Raw genomic sequence first — 25263 nt, forward strand, 5'->3', positions numbered from 1 at the left:
CTCATGGTTCAACAGAACCCAGCACGTGCAATGCAATGCAATCAATAAATACCTGTTGAACAAATGCATGAGTACAGAGGGGTAAGAAATTATTTCTATCATTTCAAAATGATCTGTGAAAGAGCAATGACTGTGATAATGTGATAAATGTGATAAACTGTGATAAACTGTGATAAGTGACATAGGACAGATAGTTTCCATACATAAAAAGTGGGGGAATGATACTCCAGGTACTATCTATAAGTCACAAACGGCAAGCAGGCTTTACCTCACAGAGCTACTCTGAATGACCCAGAGTGGCTGGCTGTCATGTCATCCATATGTTGTGATAGGAAGAATTCTGAGGCTGCATTCCACTTATGGGAGGATATGAAATAAAATAATCCGGAGAAGACAGACAAAAATCTCTCTCTGCTTTAAAAAAAAAAAATGGTTTTTAAAAGGTGAGGCAAGTTTTTAAAGAAAGAATATTCTTAAGCAGTATCAAACTGCATACAGAGATTTTTTTTAAAAAAGGGAACACTTAAAAGTTTCCCTTTACCTCTACCTCCCTCTCCCTTAATCCCAACTTGACTAAACTGCTAACGACAGCAATTATGCCTTATTAGCTTTTGTACTCCCAGCACACAGTACAGAGCTTAGCACATAGTATGTGCTCAACAAATGCTTACTATAACGAGCTGAGAGTAGGTGAATAAGTTATAGAAACAGATGTCGCCAAGGGATATGCATTTTAAAAAATGCCTTAAAAGAAGAAATGGATCTTGACCCAATTTTAGTAATCACATCAGTGATTGTAAAAAAATTCCGTGATGTAAAAAATTCTTCAAAAAATATCAAGTTAAGATAGTTTGAGAAAATGAAGTGCTAGAATGTAGACAGACCAACCCTGAATGGAAATTGTTCTCAATGAAATTTATATATTTTATTTTAAAATAAATCATCTCTATTAACCCATTTTTCTTATTGTTAAGGCTCTTATAGATGGTAACCTAGGAGCTCATGTTTGTTTCTTTGCATCAATATACTCTTTAATACACTTGGCCTTGTTCTAGTTCATTAATCTAGCTGTATGAGAAGTTTTGTGGAGAAACAAAATGGAAGCTGGGATTACGGGGAAGCTTTGTTACCATTTCCTAGGGAACCAGGAAGCAGTAGCTTGGGTGGTCCAGAAGTGAGAACAGATTTTTCAGGGAGCCCCCTGAAAGATGAACAAGTATTTGCCAGGTAGAGAAAAAAGAGTTCATTTATTTTACCCTCTAGGCTCCTATGGGATTTTTTTAAGTTGCACACTTTGGTCTACAAATTAAAGGATAATCCTCAGACTGAGGTCAGCATCCTGTCTAAAATTATGTCTTGCTAGGCTCTGCTAAGTTCTGCTTCTTCTTGCTTTCACCTGAATGGGAATTTGCTCTTAAAGTCATCTTCAAATTATTTATCTTTAAAACTTTTTTCCTTATGAACACACCATTCTGTAAGCTGTGCTATCCAACATGGGTAGGCCATACTAGCCACGTATGGCTATTTAAATATAAATGAATTTAAATGAAATAAAAATAAAATTGTTTCTTTGTCACACTAGCCATATTGGATAGCACAGATATAGAACATTTCCATCACTGCAACAAGTTCAAATTGGACAGTTCTAAACTGTTCATATATGGTCAGAGGATGAGTGTTTATCGTATCTAAAAGGCATAAAAACTAAACTTACGCTAAAGTTTTAATGTTTTCCTAATTTTACCAAAAACAGGAATGCAAACAATTCACTTTTGTACCAACTTGGTTAAAAGGCAACAAGTCAACAGGAACTAGTCTGAATTTAGCAGTATAGGATATTTCTCTGAAAACAGGCCTAACATTGTATGTCCTAATCATTCATGAGCCAGTTGTTGGTTAATACACGAGAACTTTGTTTTCATTCTCTACAATTACTGTCTAACTTTAAAAAAATAAATGCCAAGAAACAGTGATATGGTATTATAAAGTCTTTCTCTTTCAGAATGGATATACTATGTAAATGTATAACTGAATCACTTTGCTGTACACCCGAAACTAACACAACTATACTCCAATATAAAATAGAAATTAAGTTAAAAAAAAATAAAGTCTTCCTCTTTCATGAGAATCCTGCAGCCTTTGCTATCTGGGGGAATTAATCCCCATATCTCAAAAAGGGCAAGATTCAGTTTTCAATTTGTTTTCTCAGATTAAGTCTGCTAGAACCCTATTCCTAAGAGGAGGATTCATATGGAAATCTTTGAGCAAAGAGGAGACAAGCACAATGGACTTCTAAGATACAACATTCCAACAGTGTGATTACAACAGAAAATACCTTCCTAATGGTCACTTAAAGAGCACGAAAGTGATGTCTAGTAATTGTCTATTTGACAAACTTGTCTCTTTCACAAACGTGAAGTTACATAAATAAATCTCATTAACGCCAAAGATAGAAAGTTCCTCAAAATGCTAGTTTATATAATTTAGCATTATTATATTTCAAAGCCAACTTTTTTTCCTGTAAACAAAGATACAAAAGCAGCAGCAAGCACCATCATAAAAAGCTTTTCCTCCCTACTATATCCACTATCTAGCCATATTTTGTCAAACAATTAACAATGGTTCTCTTCATGGGTAATAGACCTGACTGCTTTTCCCTTCTTTATCTAGAGACTATAGACAAAAATACTTGTCTATATTCTCATTTTTATAAAATGAACATGTACTGTTTTTCTAATAAGGAAAAACAGTAAGCCATTTTTTAAAATTAATTAATTAATTTATTATTTATTTTTGGTTGCACTGGGTCTTTGCTGCTGTGCGTGGGCTTTCTCTAGTTGCAGCGAGCGGGGGCTACTCTTCGTTGCAGTGCGCGGGCTTCTCATTGCGGTGGCTTCTCTTGTTGCGGAGCACAGGCTCTAAGCGCGTGGGCTTCAATGGTTGTGGCGCTCGGGCCTTGTTGCTCAGCGTCATGTGGGCTCTTCCCGGACCAGGGCTCGAACCCGTGTTCCCTGCATTGGCAGGTGGGTTCTTAACAACTGCGCCACCAAGGGAGCCCTAAGTCATTTTCAATTAAAAAAAAAAAACCCTACTCATGTTACAAGGGCTCTTTCAAACAGTACTTCTTCCTTAACTCTCACAACCTGATATGATCTCTGCTCCTTCTCTGAGCTCCTGCAGCACTATTACCATTACCATGCTGATTTCTGATTTAGTGTCTTCCAATTCCAAATTCATCCTTTTTGTCTACTGTGAAAACCGATCTGGGATCTTCAAGTATTTTTCTTTGGCCAGTTGGCATGATGCTAAACTTAATCAGCAGAGGGCGCAGGAGAGACATTGTAGCAGAAAAGTTTTGTTTTGCTTCCTGGTTCTGGGGCCCTTTCTCACAGGCTCCTCTAGCACCAGGCTTCTATAGGGCAAGGTGGCCAGCAGCATACCCAGCAGCCTCCTCACACTTTCTTCTTGGGAGGTTTTGTAGTGGAGTTAACACCTCCCCGTGAACAACTTTACGAGCACCCTAGGGTGCAGATGTCCAGCACATACTACCAATACAGCACCACATCAACTTCTCTGTCATTCAATGATCCACAGCCATGCTCTGTCCAACAAGGTCTGGACCTTCCCCTTCTGGGGGAAGGAGGACTCTTCCCTAGGTGCTGAGATATGAGTTATTCCTACGTTCTCTGGAGTTCTATTTACTTTTTACTACTAGCTAATCCTTCACTACTCCATTCTCCTGCTATAGTCAATAGTCTTTCCATGTTCAAATTATTGTGTGGTCTCTCTCCTGATTGGACCCAGAGTGATACAGTCCTATCTATTAATTTGACACTTACACACTTCCTTGAACTTCAGTCAACCAACTTCCAACTTTTCTTCTTTCTGCAAGATTATAAACTCCTGGCTGCCAAGGAACACTTTTCATACTTCTCTGTATCAATCTGACACTGTGTAACATAACGCTCTTTAACACAGAAGCACCAACAAATGTTTAAAATCACACTTCAAATGATTCATAAATACTCTATTACACGTTCATTAGTTTAAGGCCACTAGAAACATGTTCTAATAACCCACTTTTTTTCCCAGAATTTTCACCACCAAAAGCATAAGTAATTTGAATACTATAACAATGTATTCCTCAGTATTCCTAGACTATAAGGTTTCAAAGTCAGGAACAGCCTGTGGACTTAGACCTTCTAGACCTTGTAAGATAGGAGATAATGAACTGCTCATGCTCACAGACTGTTCATGGCTACAGGGTCAAAAAGGGGCTGAGCATGACTAACGCTTATTTTTGTATAAATGTGAACAATGAGGTAAAAAATTATGTTCAGAATAAGGATGTAACAGCCAAGTGACTATTTATTTACAAACAAATAAGTATATTGGGATTTCAGGGTGACATGGTTGGAAGTATAAGAGGCTTTATTGTAAGCTTCTACTCTGTGCTTCTGAACACTTAGCAGAAACCCCTTCAACAAGAACAATATCATCAACACTGAGGGTCCTAGGAGAAAAACTGGGAGAAGGACAGAAGGCTACCCTCATTGGCCCCAAACCCAATTTGCCTTGTTATCTTTTGCTAAAAATGTACTCTCTAGCTTATCTCAATAAAATATAACCAGCTTATATAAAATCTGTATACAGTGCTTATTTTCATCAAGCCTCAAAACCAGCCCTCGGTGGGATTAATTCAATAGCAAATTAGAATTGGTAGACATATCCGGAAGTGAGAAAATACAAGAATCAAGCAACTGCCTTGAGTTCAAACATGGAAAAAGTTGAACTACTTTTCAAATGCCTTTTAGTAATTTAAAGCAGTACCTCTGGAAGAGTGTTATGTGGACTGGCTACTTACTAACCGTACTGAATGAAATACAAAAAGTGAGAATAAGTGTTTAGAAACTTTCAGAGCAATTTGACAGAGTGATTTGCCATTGACTCTAACAACCACAATTGGGGCTTGTATTTTTGCCTGGTTTTTCTTTCATTTCCATTTTATGGTATTGTACAAAAGTTATTAGCCCATCACAGAAAATTTCTAAGAAGCATTCATCTAAAATACTCAATTCGGAACATAAAATGCTTTCCAAAAGGAGATGAAGTTAAACAAATGGCCAATAAGCACGTGAAAAGATACTCAACTTCATCAGTGATCAGAGAAATGCAAATCAAAACCACAATGAGATACCATCTCACACCCATTAGGATGGCTATAATCAAAAGACAGAAAATAGCAAGTGTTAGTGAGGATGTAGAGAAACTGGAATCCTCATACACTGCTGGCAGGATTGCAAAACGATGCAGTTGCTCTGTAAAACAGGCTGGTACCTTCTCAAAAGATTAAACATGGAGTTACTATATGACTCAGCAATTCCACTCCTATGTAGATAAATGAAATGGAATATTATTCAGCCATATAAAGGAATGAAGTACTCATACATGCTGCAATATGGATGAACCTTGAAAACCTTGTGCTAAATGAAACCAGTCACAGAAGACTACATATTGTATGAATCTGCTTATATGTCCAGAATAGACAAACTTATAGACAGAAAATAGATCTGTAGATTGCCTGGCGCAAGGGGGAGCAGTTCGGGGTAAAATGAGTGACTGTTATTGGGTGTAAGATTTCCCCTTGCAGTAATGTAAATATTCTGGTATTAGACAGTGGTGATGGTTGTACAACCTTGTGAGTACAACAGAAACAACAACAACAACAAAAACCCACTTAATTGTACATCTTTTGAAGGGTGGATTTTATCATATACAAATCATATCTCATGTTTTTAAATTTAAAGGAAAAGAAAGAAACCACGGTGGGGCAGATGTAGTGGAGAAAGCAACGGGGACTGATGGAAACAGGCAGAGGCAAAGATGGAAGGTCTGCCTCTGTTGAAGAAGATTCTCTAAAGAACATACGGCAGTCCCCTAGGGTATTTCAAAGAGAAGAGTTCTGAAAAATGATTTGAAGAATGGAAACATCACTGAAATAATCACATTGCCTTTCAATGGGACTACTTTGAAGGTGACAAAACTATTTCAAGTTACATTTTTCACTGTATTCAGAAAAATAATCACTTCTAAAACTTCACAGCCATGCCTCCTACATTCTATGCTGCTGTTCTTCGTATCTGGAAAAAAACAAAACAAAACAAAAAAAACTGCTGTCTCGATTTATTCTGGTAGTAAAATTTCTATCCAATGAGATGGAAAAATATGGAAGTAAAAAGGTTTGTTTTCCCATTTTTAAGAAATTAGCATTCTTGGAGGAAAACAATTTTTGAAAATCATTTGCTTCAGGATTTCATAATACTATCGAAATAACCTAATTCTCAAAACTATCTATGCTTCCCAAAACAGCTTCTTCAACTTCTAGGTCGCTGTAGCCTGTAACCTAATAATTGTTATTTACTGTCCCCAAATCCACTCAGTCTCTCCCAGTCTATTCTTTACAGCACAGGGAGCCACTTTAAAATACATAAAACTTTATCACTTCAGTCCCGTTCTTAAAGCCTTTAAGTAGGATACTTAAGATGAAGCCCAGTAGTGCATGCATGATCAGGCCCCTAATTTTCTAGACTCAGCTCTCTGTAGACTTTCCCTCAACAGGCTTTAAGTTTTGTCTATTCTTTCAGTTTCTCTAATAGCCATCTCAGGCCTTCACACATGACCTTTCTGGAAAACTTTCTGGTCAGTGACTCATCATCCAGTTTCCCTGGAACTGGAGGAGTTATTCTGGGACACAAGATTTTCAGTGCTAAACCCAGGAAAGCCCGGGGCAAACTGGGATTGAACGGGGTCACCCTACTTTCTGTTCACCACCTCCACCTGTCAAACACCTACTTCAAGTATTATTGGCCTAAAGGTCACTTTCTCAGGAAACCTTCTCTGATACCTCCTCACTCCCATCCCAGGCACATTATTTTATTCTGTCTTAACATTCATCACACTGGATTTGCTTTTAAAAGTCTCTCTACCCTAACTACGTTATAAACTCCACAAGCATGGATCCAGTGAGTATTCTGTTGACCATTACATCATTAATACCTAACACTGTGTCTAGTTCATGTGTCTGAGATGAGTATTGTTGAATGAATAAATCAATCAATGAAAGGTGTATCTGTGATGGCATCGGAGCCAAGCAAAGTTTGTTTCCTTTTTTAGGCTAGGGGAGACCCAGGAAATTTTGAAGGTATTTTCACTATTCTATCTTCTTTAAGATCACTATTCTAGAAAGCTAAGATAATTAAATGCTCCATTTATCTCGATCCTCACAACTGATAAAACTCATCCAAGCACCTCATCTTAACTACTGTATATTCAAAATAAGACCAGCAGGACATTAGTCTAAATTCTCACTACTCAATCCCTATTACAAGCATTTCTCTATTTACAACAGATCATACTCCTACACAGGAGATGGGATTCTAGGCAACAGGAACAATAAGAATGATCTAGTTCATAAGACAAAAGGGCACATAGGAGCAAGTAGGGGGACATAAGACTGTTAAGTGGGACCACAAGGTTGCAGGTGCTGGGCAATGGGGAACACCTGGAAGTTCGAGAGGTTTGGTTTTAAGTGTCTTTTATTCTCATAATAAAAGTAGTACAAGGTCATTACAAAGAAACCCAAACCAGAATAAAATTTAAAGAAAAACAGAATAATCCATAATTACACTCCCGAGAAAGAACTGTTTTTTACATTTCACACTAGAAGCAGGAAAATGACATGGTTGAAGAATGAAGAAACTCTTAGTATGTCCTTCCTAAGTCACTGAAATATTTATTTTGTGAATACAATGTGTCAGATGTTAGAGATCAAAGATAACTAAGATGTAGTCTCAGTTTTGAGCTCACCATCAGTGGGAAAAGAGTAACAAATGACTACTCCGCAATGAGATAAGAGCTGACAGGGATGAGTGGAATGCAATGGAAAAGAGGACCCAGAGCTCCTATGCATATGAAAGTAATTAGGCAAAGAAATCAGAACTGGCCTTTGAAGGATGAGAAAGAACTTGCCAAGCAAAAAGAGAGGAAGGTCTCTGTAAACAGAGGAAGCAGTGTGTTAAAGAAACTTTGTAATCAAAATGTGATCCCCCTTTTTTTCTTCTTCCCCTTGGCCTTCACCCAATCACTACACTAAAAACGTGAAACTATGACTAAGCAAGAAAGAAGTAAAGGGGTGAGACTCAGAAAATGCTTCAAAAGTGCCTATAAGGTAGTGAATGGTGAAGCAAGGAACAACAAATTAAAAACTTAAAAAAGAAGTAAGGGGCTTCCCTCGTGGCGCAGTGGTTGAGAATCTGCCTGCTAATGCAGGGGACACGGGTTCGAGCCCTGGTCTGGGAAGATCCCACATGCCGCGGAGCAACTGGGCCCGTGAGCCACGATTACTGAGCCTGCGCGTCTGGAGCCTGTGCTCCGCAACAAGAGAGGCCGCGATGGTGAGAGGCCCGCGCACCGCGATGAAGAGTGGCCCCCGCTTGCCACAACTAGAGAAAGCCCTCGCACAGAAACGAAGACCCAACACAGCCATAAATAAATAAAAATAAATAAATTAAAAAAAAAAAAAGTAAGAAGAAATGTATTCAACAGAGTGAAGTCTAGCTTTCCTCAAGTTTGGTCGCAAACCCCAAATGGCGATTCAAAATGAAAAAAGAGAAGAGGGGCAACAAACACAGATCTTCCTTACGATGGGGCTACATAACGATATGTATGTTGAAAATACCGTTTAGTCGAAAATGTATTTAATACACCTAAACCTATCAAGGAACATCATAGCCCAGCCTACCTTAAACATGCTCAAAACACATTAGCTGACAGTTGAGCAAAATCATCTAACACAAGGCCTATTTTATAACAAAGAGTTGAATATCTCCTGTAGTTTATTGAATGCTGTACTTAAAGTGAACGAGAGAATGGTAGCATGCGTACAGAACGGTTAAGTCTATCACAAGTGTATACCCTTGTGATTGCATGGCTGACTGGGAGCTACAGCTCGCTGCCTCTGCTCAGCACCACCAGAGTACTGAACCTTGTATACCTGGCCCAGGAAAAGATCAAAATTCAAAGTATGGTTTCTACTGAATGCATACCACTTCTGCACCATAGTAAAGTCAAAAAATCATAAGTAGGGGGACTGTATGTATATAAAAAGTGTTCAACTAGACATCAAAAAGATGCAAATTGTAACAAGATGCCATTTTCCTACAATCAAAGTGAAAACTTATCAATCTAAGACCTTATACTGAAAAATGAAGGTCAACAGCAGACTGATTATTTGATTACTTAGGTGGTTATCTAAGTTAAACAAAAACTGAAACCAGTTTATTGTAGTAAAAAATGGTATCATATCAGAAGTCACCATGGAGTCTATCCCAAATTTCCATGAAGACAATTTATATAAAATCTTTGAAGGCTTTCCATTAGCTATAACGTCACGCAATCTCAACTAAGAAAAGATTCATGACCCATCCATGTTCTGTTTCATAACAGAAAGTTTGACCATTTGCCTAAAAGAAGATATAAAGATAGCTCGTTCCTCTCTGCTAGCCATACTTCTATTTGGAGACCCAAAGTCTGCCTCAAAGAAACAAGCTAATCAGTCATCCTTGCTAAGCCATTTCTTGCTATATAGAAGTGGGTTCTGTGACAGCTGGAGTTCCTTATCATCTCTTCTGATCTTTCTACATACATTTAGGAGACTGCCATGCAAGTTCCAGAAAACAAGTATGTTTCTATGTGCCTGTGTGTATGTAAGGTTCAAGTGGAGCTGTAAATGGGCAGAAAAACCTGGATTGGCACATGGCTTCCTGGGAGGTGTAGTCACACAAGCAAAGTGCTGTGTTGGGGGTACCTGGTTAGAATCAGGAAGAGCCCTAATAGTAGCACATACTAGAAACCAGGGTACCATAAGATCCCACCATCCTAGCCCAGAACTACCCTATACGATGAATGCCAATTTATCACTGGAACTCAGGCTAGGTGCTGTGTGTATTTATCCTTTAGCAATACACCTAAGAAGAGGTTTCAACCAGAATCCCAGTCAACTGTAGAGGCAAGGACAATCAATCCCACAAATGTTTCTGACAAGTGCATATCAAGTAATAGATAACTGTTACCATTCAAGGATGAATAAGCAGGAAAAAATTCAACATTGGTCCCAACAAAAAATAATGCAGCCTAAGAAGGAGACAAAATTACCTTTCACAGAAGCAGAGTCTAACTTAGAAGGTGAATTAAAATTACTTCAGGACAGGGACTTCCCTGGTGGCTCAGTGGTTAAGAATCCACCTGCCAATGCAGGAGACACGGGTGCAAGCCCTGGTCAGGGAAGATCCCACATGCCGCGGAGCAACTAAGCCCGTGCACCACAACCACTAAGCCTGTGCTCTAGAGCCCGCGAGCCACAACTACTGAGCCCATGTGCCATAACTACTGAAACCCGCCCGCCTAGAGCGCATGCTCCACAACAAAAGAAACCACTGCAATGAGAAGCCCGTGCACTGCAACAAAGAGTAGCCCCACTGGCCACAACTAGAGAAAGCCCGCACGCAGCAACAAAGACCCAACACAGCCAAAAATAAATAATAAATAAATTTTTAAAAAAAGTTACTGCAGGACACAGAATTAAGTTCCAAACACGATGTTTGGCAAAATCCATGAAACAGGCATATATGAAGAGAAAAGACCAAGATGAAATGAGAGTAATTTAAAAGGAAAAGGGAGTGGAGGAAATTTTTAAAGGATGTAAAGAAACTAAAATTTCCATAGCAGAAATAAAGCCTACATCGAAGGTGATAAAGGAAAATCAAATGAGTGTTAAAGACAAACATTCGAGAAGCTCACACAAAAGACAGAAATGATAAGCCAACCTGATTACTGTTAAGTGTTTTCAAGGAAGAAAACAGAACTAAAAATAACCAAAAATATTTCTGGAAATGAAAAAAAAGTATGAAGACTGTAAGGAGTTAATGTATCAGGCAACATTAATAAACATGTACAAGACACAATCAGTCACAAAATATTTCAATAAAAAGAAAAAGGAAGATTCCTAGCACCATCAGATATAGGAAGCTCTGAAACAAAATTAATGCGAGACCACATGGCATGAAAGTTTCTGTGGACATTAGTGATATAATAATTATTAAATGTGCCTTCCAGTTACTCCTATATTAAATGAAAATGTATGTTAGCTAGCATACATGATGACTCAATTTAAATGTAAGACTGAGAAACTGACAATGAACATTAAAGTGAGGGTTGGTTAAGAGAATAAGCCAGTCTTCAGTTATGGGGAGTCAAAGTATAATTTTCTTTTTCAGACTGACAAATCAGAAATTGTTATTTTTAAAAATTTTAGATTTACACTTGAATTCACTTAAAGTATAGATGAGTTGGCTTTAAGACATTGACAGGTAACAGGATAAACACACACACTATGGAATATTATTCAGTCTCAAAAAGGAATTAAGTACTCATAAATGCTATAACATGGATAAACCTTGAAAACATGCTACGTGAAATAAGCCAGACACAAAAGGACAAACATTGTATGATTCCACTTATATGAATCATCTAGAAACGGCAAAATCATAAGAGAAAGTAGATTAGAGACAGTCACCAGGGGTTGTGGGTAGGGAGGAACAGGGAGTCAGTGTTTAGTGAGCGTAGATCCTGTTAGGGAAGATGAAAAATTCTGGAGATGGATGGTGATGATGGTTGTACAACAGTGTAAGTGTACTTAATGCCAAAGAACTGTATACAGTTGACCCTGAACAGCTTGGGGGTTGGGGCGCAACCCTCCACACAGTCAAAAATCTGAATATAACTTATAGTCTGGCTCTCCATATACATGGTTCCTCCAAATCCAAAGTTCCTCTGTATCTGCAGTTCTGCATCCTAGGATTCAACCAACCTTGGATAGGGCAGTACTGTAGTTTTTACTACTGAAAAAAATCCACGGGCTTCCCTGGTGGTGCAGTGGTTGAGAATCTGCCTGCCAATGCAGGGGACATGGGTTCGAGCCCTGGTCTGGGAAGATCCCACATGCCGCGGAGCAAATGGGCCCGTGAGCCACAGCTACTGAGCCTGCGCGTCTGGAGCCTGTGCTCCGCAACAAGAGAGGCCGCGATAGTGAGAGGCCCGCGCACCGCGATGAAGAGTGGCCCCCGCTTGCCGCAACTAGAGAAAGCCCTCGCACAGAAACGAAGACCCAACACACCCAAAAATTAATTAATTAGTTAAAAAAAATTGCAAGGGCATTCATTAAAAAAAAAAAAAAAAATCCACGTATAAGTGGACCTGCACAGTTCAAACTCGTGTTGTTCAAGGGTTAACTTTACTTTAAAATGGTTAAGATGATAACTTTACATTATGTATATTTTACAAAAATGTAGAAGTAGTAGCAATGAATCATTAAAAAACAGAAAGCATTAAATAAAATAACAGAAACACACTCAACAGAATTAACTATCACAATACACATAAATGTTTTAAGTATTCACTTTGGATTAAAACAAAAATAAACTATATGTAATTTAAAAGAGATACAACTAAAAATGGCATGGAAAGACAAGGTTGGATAATAATTTATTGAACAAAGAATAACAGGACAGATGGGAATTTAAGATAAGTAAAATACGAGACTTAGAAAGATTAAATATGACAATTATTGTTATTGATTAGGTGTAATGCAGATCTTTAGCAGTATAGAACTTAAACATGCATCAATAATATTACACCAAAAACATGATAAAAATCATTAGGATAGAGAGAACATGAAGACAAGCCACAGAGTGGAAGAAAATATTTGCAAAAGAAGTATCTGATATAAAGATGCTCAGTCTCATACTTCATTAGGGAATTGCAAATTAAAACAATGAGATAGCACTACACACCTATTAGAATGGCTAAAATCCAAAACACTAACATCAAATGCTGGTGAGGATTTGAGCAACAGGAACTCTCATTCACTGTTGGTAGGAAAGGAAAATGGTTCAGCCACTTTGAAAGACAGTTTTAGCAGATTCTTAACAAAACTAAATATATTCTTACCATACAATCCAGCAATCGTATTCCATGCTATTTACTCAAATCAGCTGAAAACTTATGTCCATGAAAAACCCAAACTTGGATGTTTATAGCAGCTTTATTCATAACTGCCAAATGTGGAAGCAACCAAGAAGTCCTTTAGTGGGTAAACGGATAAACAAACTGTGGTATATCCCAACAGTGGAGTATTATTCAGCATAAAAAAGCAATGAGCTATTAAGCCATGAAAAGATATGAAGGAAACTCAAATGCACACTGCTAAGTGAAAGAAGCTGAAAAGGTTACATAGTGTATAATTCCAACTATATGACATTCTGGAGAAGGCGAGACTATGGAGACAGTTAAAGCTTCAGTGGTTATCAGGGATTAGCGAGAAGGGAGGGATAAATAAGTGGAGCACAGAGAATTTTGGGAGTGAAGAAACTATTCTGTATGATACTGTAATGGTGGATACATGTCATTATGCACCATTTGTCCATACCCATACAATGTGTAATATCAAGAGTGAACCCTAATGTAAACTATGAACTTTGATGGATAATGATGTGTCAATGTTGGTTCATCAATCATAACAAACATACCAAACATTGCAGAATGTTGATGATGGGGGAAGCTGAGGAAGGGGGTAGATCAGGGTATATGGGAACTCTCTGTACTTTTTGCTCAACTTTTCTGTGAACCTAAAATTGTATAAAATAAAGTCTATTAATTTAAAAAAAATAAAAGTCATTAGAAATAAAAAAGGACACTCTTTACTTAACAAACACATACTGCATACATACTTGTTCTAAGTTCTGAACAGAATAGCAAAGAGATAAACAAGTGAATGAAAAAACAATTTCAGGTGGAAGTGCTATAAAGAAAAACACAGAGGGGAAAGAAGTTAGATACTGAGCAGGAGCAGGTGGAGGCTAATGAAAGGAACACAGTATTCAAGGGGAAGAAACAGAAATGTAAAGGCCCCAATGTAAGCACAAGCTTTTCAGAAACAATGCTAACTCTTAGTCTTTGACAGATTAAGATTAAAAACTTAATAAAGACTATCTTATAATTAATAAAAACTATTAATAAGGAATAATAAGATAATTTGAATAAAGTTTAATTGACAGATATATGCGTGTATATAAAACTGTATGTGCAAACAGAAAATGTTCTTAAGTTTTCAAAGAACATTTAGCAAATTGGATTATGCTTTAAGTCACAAAGAAACCCTCAATAAACTTAAAGATATTTTAAAAGAACATAGTCACTGACAGTGAAAGAAAATACAGTGAATAGAACTATACCAAATACTTCCTGAGTCAAAGAGGTAATCAAACTAGAACTAGCAACTATTTGGAAAGCAATGAATATAAGAATATCATTCACAGACATTTTAGAGTGCAGCCAAAGCTGTACTCAGAGGCAAATTAGGAGCATTAAAAATGTTTTCATTTAAAAAAAAAAGAGAGAACTAAGAATTTACTATGTTAGAAAAAGTACAGTAAGTCCCCTACATATGAACCTCCAAGTTGTGAACTTTCAAAGATGCAAACGTGTGTTCACAGGTCCAACCACGTAAGTTAATTCACATGTCTGGCATACACTGTCACATGCGGGCATCCTCTACAAGTGGTTGTGCTTTTGTGTAATTTACTGTACAGTACTGTAATAGAGTACAGTAGCACAGTATCTTTATTTCAAGCCCAGGATGTCCAGAAGCAAGCGTAGAAGCAAGCGTAAAAGCAGCGGTGATGTAGCTGATAGCGAACGTCAGGTGTGAGTGAAATTGCAGCTTGCCCTCCATCTCCTACTGCTGACGATCCTTCAGCTCTACCATCTCCCACCTCCTCTCCTTCCTCCAGTCAGTAACTCTTCTTGCCTGTTCACTCGATGCTAGCCCATGTATGCCAGCCGTTGCACTGTACTACTGTACTTTTCAAGGTACTGTACTGTAAGATTAAAAATGTTTTCTTTATTTTTTGCATTTGTTTTTTATGTATTATTTGTGTGAAAAGTATTATAAACCTATTACAGTACAGTACCATATAGCCGATTGTGTTAATTGGGTACCTAGGCTAACTTTGTTGGACTTACGAAGAAACTGGATTTACGAATGTGCTCTTGGAATGGAACGCGTTCATATGTAGGGGATTTACTGTATAACCAAAAAAAAAAAAAAAAAAAATGAAAAAGCAGAGCAAAATAAAAAGCAGAAATTAGAAAATCAGAAAACAGAAAATCAACAGAATAAATCTCAAAGCTTCTTATTAAAAACCACTAAGTAGACAAACATTTGGCAAATCAAATTAAGAAAAATAATGAAATCACTAATAAAAGGTGGAGATGAACACCACAGATTTTAATTATAAAAAATATTACATACACCCATATAATAATAAATTTGAAAATCTTTAAAAATATAATCTGGGGAAATACAAATTTCTCAAAACTGACTCATGAGTAAGTAAGGATTTCTCCAGACTACAGAAGGAACTACAGAAGTTACCATATGGACTGTGTATTCTTATTAAACTAAAGTTCTATGAGACTCTCTTCTATTCTTTCAATAAATTCTGTACACTTGACTAACAAGAGTGGGGTTTTGATTCCTCATGATACATGCCTTAGGATATATAACCTTTGGGAATGTTATTAGCAAATTTATTTATATACTTTTATCAGTAGTTAAAAGAAAAATCTTATCATCACCTAAATAAGTTACAAAAACATTTGATAAAATTCGGAAGACACTCCTCTTTTTTACAAAGAACAGAATAAATAATAAAAAATTTCTCTCTAAAACCAACAGCTGCATTCATCCTTAAATCGTAAAAATACCAGAGACATTCCAAGACAATTATCACCTCTCTTATATAACTGTGTCTTGGAGAGTCTGATCAATGTAATGAAGAGCTAAAATACTAATAAATATTATAACTATTGGAAAGGAAGCAAAAGTTACTATTATTTTCAGGTAAGACAATGAACCTGAAAAACAAAAGTAAATAAAATTTTACTGAAGTCCAGCAAGATAATAAAAATAATCGTGACCACAAAAATCTAGTTACTTCTAGTGGTACAAACTATTGGGTGTAAGATAGGCTCGAGGATGTATTATACAACATGAAGAATACAGCCAGTGTTTTATAATAACTGTAAATGGAAAGTAACTTTAAAAACTGTATAAAAAAATTTTCTAAAGGAAAAAGTGAACTTACTAATAAAAAATCTAGTTACTTCTGTATACTTATCAGAAATAATGAAACTAAATCAAATTCACAAAAACAAAATTATAATTTAAACAGGAAATGCAAATTAAACTGTATTTTTTATTTGCCTAGCAATAAGCAAATTTAACAATTTCATTAAGAATGATGGTTGTTTCAATGAGGATAGCAACAAAATGAGACTCACAATGCTAGTGATGGTATACATCAAACCTTTCTGAAGGGTAACTTAACACTTGTAAATGTTTATACCCTTTCATTCAGTAATTCCACTTCTAAGAAAATATTCTAAAGTAATAGGGATGAATAAAAAGATATTCATCATAGCATTATTTATATAAAATATTAGAAATGTTACACATTCACCAATAGGAGAATAATGAAACTAAGGCATAGGTGTACAACGGAATGTTAGGCAAACATTAAAAAATCATTTTTAAATAGAATTTTTAAGGAGAAAGAGGGAAACTTTCAAGATTTGAGGTTAAGTTAAAAAAAGCAAGATAGCAAATTATACAGAATATGATTCCAATTTTAGAAGAGTAAACTATGTACACACACAAATATAAAGAAACATCAAAATATTAACAGCAGTTATCCACAGGTAATGAATTAAGGGTTTTTTTTTTAACTTTATTCTTTATCAAACATCTGGTTATATTTTTACCATTATATCTGCCAATGTAACTTTTTATTCTTTAATAATTTGTTCTTTAGAGCACCTGAAATTGTGTTTAAAAGTTTTACTCCAACTCTTGTTGTTCATGTGTTTATTATATAACATTATTGCTTCATAAGCGTATAAACTACTAATCTCAAATTAAAAGGAATAGGAATTTTTTTTTTTTTTTTTCTGGCTGCACCACGTGGCATGCAGGATCTTAGTTCCATGACCAGGGATCAAACCCATGCCTCCTGCAGTGGAAGTGCAGAGTCCTAACCACTGGACCACCAGGGAATTCCCGGAATAGGAATTAATTTTTTTAAAGCTGAGATTAAAATACACCTTGTTCTTATGAAATAAATAACCTTGTTCTTATGAAATAAATGCAAGATTAAAATAAAACCTTGTGTTTTTCCAGAACCTATTTAACATTTACATGAAAAAATATTACCTAGAAGGTAACAGCTTGATCAGAAAGATGTTAGGAAGAACTCAGTAATGCAGGTTAAAAGGCGGTTAAAAGTATGCATACATATGTATGTGCATCACTTTTAACCAACACTACTGAGTTCTTTGCACCTCCCTTTTGACTAATTTCAATTGACAACAATTGAGAAACAACTCTCATTTCCAGATGAATAACTCATTCTTTCAGCACACTGCAAATAAAGATTATGGACGTGTTAAGAAAACATATAAAAGCAATAAGAATATCTAAGTCATACTGGAAATCAGGAAAGACTCCCAAAGAAAGCTATACTCAAAAGCTGAAATTTGAAGGATGAGGATGAATTAGGTAGATGACAAGAAATAGGGGCCAAAGGGGGCATTTCTCCCTCTTTTCGGATGTGATGCTTACAATAAAATGATTAAAATATTCCTTTCTGAATCCCTATAATGGGACTAATTTTTACACCAACCTCAAACGCCTGAAATATTGTTACACCTGTATTTTATTTCAGTAGCCAAACTCTTACCCCACCAAGCACCACCCCCCAAAAAAAAAAAAATCTGGAAGTATTAAGATTCAAATACAAGTTATTAAAGTACCAGAAGAAAATACAGAAGACTGTTTTTTGATAAAGATAAAATGTAAAAGATCGTCTTAAACAGAAGGCAAAGTATTAATATCTACTATGTGTAAAGAGCTTCTACAATTCAATTAGTATAGTCTTTTAGGAAGGCAATTTGCCATCTATCAAAACTTAAAATGCGCACTTAAGAATCCTTTTAATGGAAATACTTGTATACATGTGCATGTGCACAAAGGTATACAGAAGTTCATTAAAGCTCCAGTTTTAGTTGCCCAAAAGTGGAAATAACAAATAACCATGAATAATTAAGTAAAGTACAACCATACAATGGAATATCTCATGATTATTAAAAATACGAGGTTTAACTACAAGTACTGAGATGGAAACGAATTTATAATGATTAGATTTTTTTAATTAAAAAAAAATCAAGGTAAAACTACATACACACTGTGCTTATTTCTAATTGCATAAAGAAAACAAAATTGTTTACAGTGGTCACCTGTAAGGAATGGGACTAAAAAGTAAGGAAAGTAATTTTCACTTTCTACTCTAAATAACTGACTTGCTTGAACCTTTTCTAATAAGCATGTAGTGACTACCTTTGGAATTTAATTTAAAAATAAGGAAAAAAGGCACTATTCTCATCTGTTATGATGGTTATCTCTGGGGGCTAAGTGATTTTTGTATAGTAATTTTTGTCCCATTCCTTAATAGTCTTCACTACTTCCTAAATTTTCTATGAGAAGTATGCCTATTTTAAAATCTGAGAAACATGTATTCAAAAAACCTGTATTTTATTTCAGTGATGAAACTATTTTTTTTCCTGAAAAGTAATTTTTAACAGTTATGGTCTCAGAAACTTGGCCCTGAGATTCCAATCACTTTCAGAAAGCAGTCTTAAATCTAAGTTTGGAAGTATAACATTTGCTGTAGAAGCAATTAAATATAAAACCTATTTCAGAATGGAATATTAACTATTAATATCATTAATATTAATATTAATAATAACTAACATTTATTAATCGCTTAAACACTGCATTTGCTAAGTACTTTTCCCTGCATTATCTCATTTGCTCTAAATAGCCCTATGAAATGTGTATTATATTATTATTAATCCTCATTTTACAGATGAAAAAAACAAGCCTGAAAAGAATATGCATCTTGCCCAGGGTCAAGTGGAAGAGCTAGCATTCAAACCCAGGTCTCCAGCTCCTCACCACTTGTGATACATGGAATGACAAGTACTACTGTACCTCAAAGATAAGAGGCTAGACCTCTGAAATCCGGCATGAATGTTCAGACTGACTACTCTTATTCAGGTTAGTGATCGTAAAATGAAGAAGTAGTGAAACTCAATTCTGGTCACAGAAGAAAATAATCAGTATTTCTTCAAGGCAACGGGGGCTATTTTTTTCCATCTCTTTCTGCTTCTACCAAGGTACAAAAAGGATACCAGGGACAACTCAGATTCGCAAGTAACTTAACACCCTCCCTGATTAGTCTGGAATTACCCCCTCTAACTAACTGGAAGGGCTTCTGAAAACAAATTGATCAGAACCCAAAAGCTTTAAAGACTTGAAGAAGGTGCAGTTTCACACTTTAATCATAAGTAGAAAATTCAGAAAGCCAAAAGAAATATTATACTCAAATATTAGAATAATCAATATTGACAGATTAAACATAGGAAGAATTTAACAATACCTACCTATTTATTTCATCCCTAGCTTTTTGAACAAGGTCTCTCTCTTCTAAAAAGAATAACTGAAAGTTTATCTTTAGCTACCTGAACAAGTTCTAAGTTTTCTCTTTAAAAAAGTACAATTGAAAAGATACACCACTGTTAACCACGTCTACTTGGAAATCGCCCTTTCATAAAGATCAGAGAATCACAGGAACCCCTTATTCATTTGTTTAGTAGATAGACTCCAACCACAAACGTACTTTATGAATTCGGGTTTTCAAGGCTAGTATTTAATGTCACAAAGTCCAAAAGAATAACTCTTTGAATAACTGTAAACCAGAATCAAGGTCCTGAGAGAAGCAGAATACCCAGAACTCTTCCTCAGTAAAAGCGTCTGTTTGTAGAAAGAACTGGCAGAGAAGCTGACATCAACAGACCTAGTTTCACACTCCAACATTTCTAGACCTTAACCCCTTAGGCCAAGAAGACCTCTCATTGAATTAAGGACAACTGACACTACCAAAATGACAGAATTGAAGTGAAAACACAGAACTCACTGAATTTAGGTCAACCTCTTTCACCAAAACATGAAAGTGAGTTTAAGACCTACATATATTACGGGTCAGAAACATTTTAAGGTTCATTTTTCATAATGCAAATCAGTGTTTCTGGTTAATTAATTACTAGAAAGATTTAAAAGCTAAGGATGAAAAGAGTTAACAAATCAACACCCTTAATAGGAGAACATGAACAAAGCTTTTTCATTTATATATATATATTTTTCATACATATATACAAAATATATATAAGTGATTATGAGTGTGTTTTACAAATGCCACAGAGCTCCTGGCAAAGTTGACAAGTTCTAACCTGCTTTAAAAATTACTGTTCACTGCCTCATCCCAATCTAACTTTATTTAATGTTACTGTTTTGAATAAACCTACAAAAACAAAACCCCCAGAGCAAATTCTTCTACATTTCAATATCCTGCCTACTTACAAGAGCGGAAGAGTCAAACAGAGCAGGGGAAAAAACGTGACGTGCACAACCTTGATCCAAAACACTGCTCGTCGTAGTCTAATTTTAGGCCTAACCATTTTGATTGTCTTTTTACAGAGGTTTAAAAAGAAAACAAAAAACTATAGATCACTTGTAAAATAAAACAGATAATTATACCAGTGGGAGTTAGCATTATTTATCAAGGAGGAAAGAAATCACGCTCGCACTGCCCAGAGAATTCCCATTAAAGATAAGATACAAGGACTGGTAGTACAACTCCACAACGACTGACAGTGGCAATTACTTTCCACTCCTCAGTTCTTGGATGACTCTATCTTTAAAGAATTAGTCAAAAGGTTGAGTCCACTGAGGAATATTCGGCAACATGTTGTGTATGTTGTTTGAAAGAAAGCCAAACATGGTGAAAGCCAACCTTCACCTAAGTTACCTAAAGAAGCAAATATTCACCTCCTGGCTGAAGATCAAACAGGAATCACGAGAAGATCCGAAAGTTCTGTTCTTAAGCGGAGGCCCTCAAACCCTCGGAAAACTATTCGTTTCTACTAACGCGGAATATGGAAGAGAGCACAGATTGCAGTTTAGAAAACAGTAAAGGGACCCTAGACAATATGCCTAAGCAAAGAAACTGGGATGACCAGAGAGACAGCAAGGAGGGGCTAGGATTCTGTAACAGACGAAAAAATCGAGGAACAAAACCCGCAACGTTTTGCACAACACAAAAGTAAATGGAGAAAAGGAGGTTGGAAACGCGATGGAAGGGAGATCAACAGGGCAGAGACTGTGGCGCGACAGGGTTCAGGGTAGGGCCGGGTCCAGGAAGAGTTAGACCTCACCAGCCCAGCAAGCTTCCCATTTCAGGCTACAGTCGGGGAAGAAAACAGCCGGAGGGCGCAGACAATGAGCCACCGCCCCAAAAGTTGCGGCTCCAGGCACGCAGGTGGCGGCTTCCCGGCCCCGCGCGGGGCAGGTTAGCTGCCCCGGGCCGCTCGCGCCGGCCAGGCCGCGGAGAAGGAAGAAGGAAGAAGAGCGACGGCCCGCGTCCCGGCCTGTCTGCACACTTACCCCAAGCGAGGAAAGGTCCCCGCCCCAGCGAGGAGCCTCCGGCCGAGCTCCCGGCGAGCTCAGGAGCCTTCCCGAGCAAGCGCGCGACACGGGGCGGGGAGGGGAGGGAAAGGGAAGCGGGGCGGGAAGAGGAACCGCGCTGGAACGTAGCTGCTGTTATTGCTAGGCCGGGCGGCAGCCGAGCCCCGCAGGCGCCGGGAAGGGAGGGTAGGGAGCCTTCGGCAATGGCGACGGCCCAGGCCAGAGGGGAAGCGGAACAACCGCCGCCGCTGCGCGTGGCCACAACCCTGGGGGAGGGCTACGACGCGGAGCGGGGAGGGGTGAGGCCGAAGCAGGGAGCTCCACGGGGCGGAGACGGGCACCGCCTCCCAGTGGGCGGGCTCACGCGGGGCCTGCTGGGAGTTGTAGTTTGGAGGTGTGTACCACTTATCTCCGCCACCCCCCAGCCCCGTACCCCGCAACCCCCCGCCTTTTTTGGGTATTCTTTATATTGAGAGACACCGCCACTTCCTCATGTAATTCAGCATTGCCTCCAGTCAGGTCTGTGGCCAACCAAAGATGCTGAAAGACGATTCCTGTTATATGAACCTGCTCTAGGATACGCGTTCCTGGGAATTCATCCACTATCCATTTTGCTTTTTACCTACAGCTCTTAATATACTTTGGTGCTAAATTAAGCCCCACCTCCTTGCAAATTAAGGCCTCTATGTTTTATCCATGGAGTTCATTAATGTATTCACTGATTCTACAAATATTTCAGTGTCTAATATGTACCAGACACTGCTGGATATATCAGGGATACAAGGGTGAATACAAGTCACTTTGTCTTTGTGGAACTTACAAATATGAAAACATAATAATTAAAATAGTGATATCTGGTATGAGGGAAAAACTAGGATGATTACTTTGGATAAGGTGGCCAGGGAAGGCATCTTTAATGAGGTGACATTTAAGCTGAGAACAGAAAGAGTTAGCCATGAGAAGCTCCCAGGAGCATTACAGACAGAAGGAAGAAGAAAAGAACTTACTAAGGTCAGTTAAGAAGGCCTGTGTAACTGCAGTTTAGTGCAAGAAGAGTAGCATAGTGGGAAAAAACGCTAGAGAAGACAAGATTCAGGTCAGGAAGGATCTTAAATGACATGGTAAGGAGGTTGGACTTGATTCCAAGAAGTTTAAGAGTTGTAAGTAAGGAAGTGATGTTACCTGGTTTACACTTTAAGATCACTAGAGGGCTTCCCTGGTGGCACAGTGGTTAAGAATCTGCCTGCCAATGCAAGGGACACAGGTTTGAGCCCTGGCCGGGGAAGATCCCACATGCCACGGAGCAACTAAGCTCGTGCTCCACAACTGCTGAGCCTGAGCGCTAGAGCCCGCAAGCCACAACTACTGAGCCCACGTGCCACAGCTACTGAAGCCTGCAAGCCTAGAGCCTGTGCTCCGCAACAAGAGGAGCCACGACAATGAGAAGCCCACGCACTGCAACGAAGAGTAGCCCCTGCTCACCGCAACTAGAGAAAGCCCGCGCACAGCAACAAAGACCCAACACAGCCAAAAATAAATAAATAAAGTTATTAAAAAAAAAAAAAGATCACTAGATTGCTACATGGAGAATGGAGTATTGAGATGCAAGAATAGAAGGGAATGAACTAGGAAGGCATTAATCATGACTGATGCTAGAGCAATAGCCGTGGAAGTGCAGATAGGTAGTAGCCAGACTGTTCTTACTGATAGATGTAGAGTGAAAAACTCAACTGATACGGAGAGTACGAGAGAAGGGATTCAAGGAGCAATATGGCACGCTATTAGGTAACTTGAAAAACAGTCCCACTATTAAACACACAAAATGCTGGATAAAATAGAACATCCTTTCAAAGGCATAACTAAGCTTTCAAGGAAGAAAGAGGAATACATCTGATAGTCTTCCAAACTCCACATTCAACCCAAAGGGGGGAGCAAGAAACCAGAGTAGTAACCAGGTCAGTGAAGCCTATTGTGTTGTGTTGTGTTGAAAGAACCTACTTATCTCAGAAAAATCTATGGTTTTACTGGCTGCACATAAGACAAGAGACCAAAGACAAGGCCTTGGGCCTGTAGAAGGTGTTGGGATTATAATCCTGCACAACGCTGGAAAACTCAAAGGGCTATACCCTCTAAGAATATACTGGAAAAAAAAAAAATTCCCTGGACCAACCCAGGGCGATATGCAGATACTGGTAAGTTTTAGCCTGGACTTTGGCATCGAGGGGAAAAAAACTTTCCCTTTAGAATTCATAACCACAAACTTTCCCTCACATGGGTTTGAAAGTTCAAATTTATAGTACCTACACTGCCCAGGAAACTTAGTCAAGAAAATGTCCCAGGCTGGTAATGCTTGGAGGCCTGGAAGAAACAAACACAAATCTTCACTGCACAGGTTCACTCTCAACACAGGACTGAAAGGATTTCCACAGACAAACAGGCTATCAAAAGTTAAACATGAGCACCCAAAATATAATACATCTGAGAAAATAAGCCAGAAGTGAATCACCAGAAACCATAAACAGAATAATGAAGCCCATGAACTTTAGATATTGGAATTATTGATTACAGAATATAAAATAAGTTTATTAAAATGATTAAGCAAAGTAAGACAGGATACTATTTTTAAACAAGAAACAAGATACTATTTTTAAAAAATGACCAGGAAGCTTTGAGAAGGAGCCAAGTAGAACTTCTAGAAATAAAGAATATAATAATTGAAACCAAAGCCAATGTTTGGGTTAAATAGATTACACACAGTTGAAGAGAGAATTAATAAACTGGAAGACAGATCAAAAGAAATTACTGACAGCAGCCCAAAGACAGAGGAAATATGAAAGAAAGACTGAGAGACATGGGGATAGATTATGAAGGTATACCATTTGCCTAATGAGAAATTCAGGAGAGTAAAAAGAGAAAACAAAAGAGGCAGTATATGATGAGATAATGGCTAAGAATTTTCCAGAATGGATTAAAGACAAGAACCTTCAGATTCAGGAAGCAAAGTGAATTCCAAACAGGATAAGTAAAGGAAATCTTCTCAAACACATCAAAGTGAAACTGCAGAATACCAAAGATAAAGAAACCAGAAAAAAAAGACACCGCTACAAAGAAACAACTATTAAATTTAGCATAGATTTCTCGACTGCAACAATGTGTGCCATCTGACAATGGAAAAATATTTTCAAACTACCAAGAGAAAATAACTAAACTAAGAAGTATATATCTTGCTAAATTATCAGTAATAAGAGTGAGGGTGAAATAAAGATATCATCAAGCAAAAACAGAGATGTTATCAACCACAGAGACCTACTAAAGGAACATCTTAAAAAGATATACTTCAGGAGGAAGGTAATCCCAGAAGTAAGGTCTGAGGTGCAAGAAATCAGATAGGCAGTTAAACCTACCATCCTATCACTGACTAGGACAATTCTCTATATTATTTCATTCTCTCACAGCCTACTAAACCCTATATTCAACTACCTGCCGGTAGTATATTTTGTAAGTTTGAT

The 25263-nt window shown here is 37.6% G+C and overlaps 1 protein-coding gene across 2 annotated transcripts in view; it reads right to left on the reverse strand.

Moving 5' to 3' along the window:
• The window catches only part of PAK2 (p21 (RAC1) activated kinase 2), a 96369-nt gene that overhangs the window by 64296 nt on the left and 6810 nt on the right, over positions 1-25263 (reverse strand). The window contains exon 1 of one of the 2 annotated variants that reach the window (XM_068546507.1): positions 21734-22029. The exons of the other annotated variant lie outside the window; for it this stretch is intronic. The gene's annotated coding sequence lies outside the window, so the exon portion shown is untranslated. Of the gene's footprint in view, positions 1-21733; positions 22030-25263 lie in introns of those variants that run through there. 2 annotated transcript variants of the gene reach the window in all.

Source organism: Eschrichtius robustus, chromosome 6 (assembly GCF_028021215.1).
Source record: "Eschrichtius robustus isolate mEscRob2 chromosome 6, mEscRob2.pri, whole genome shotgun sequence".
Taxonomy (NCBI): Eukaryota; Metazoa; Chordata; class Mammalia; order Artiodactyla; family Eschrichtiidae; genus Eschrichtius; species Eschrichtius robustus.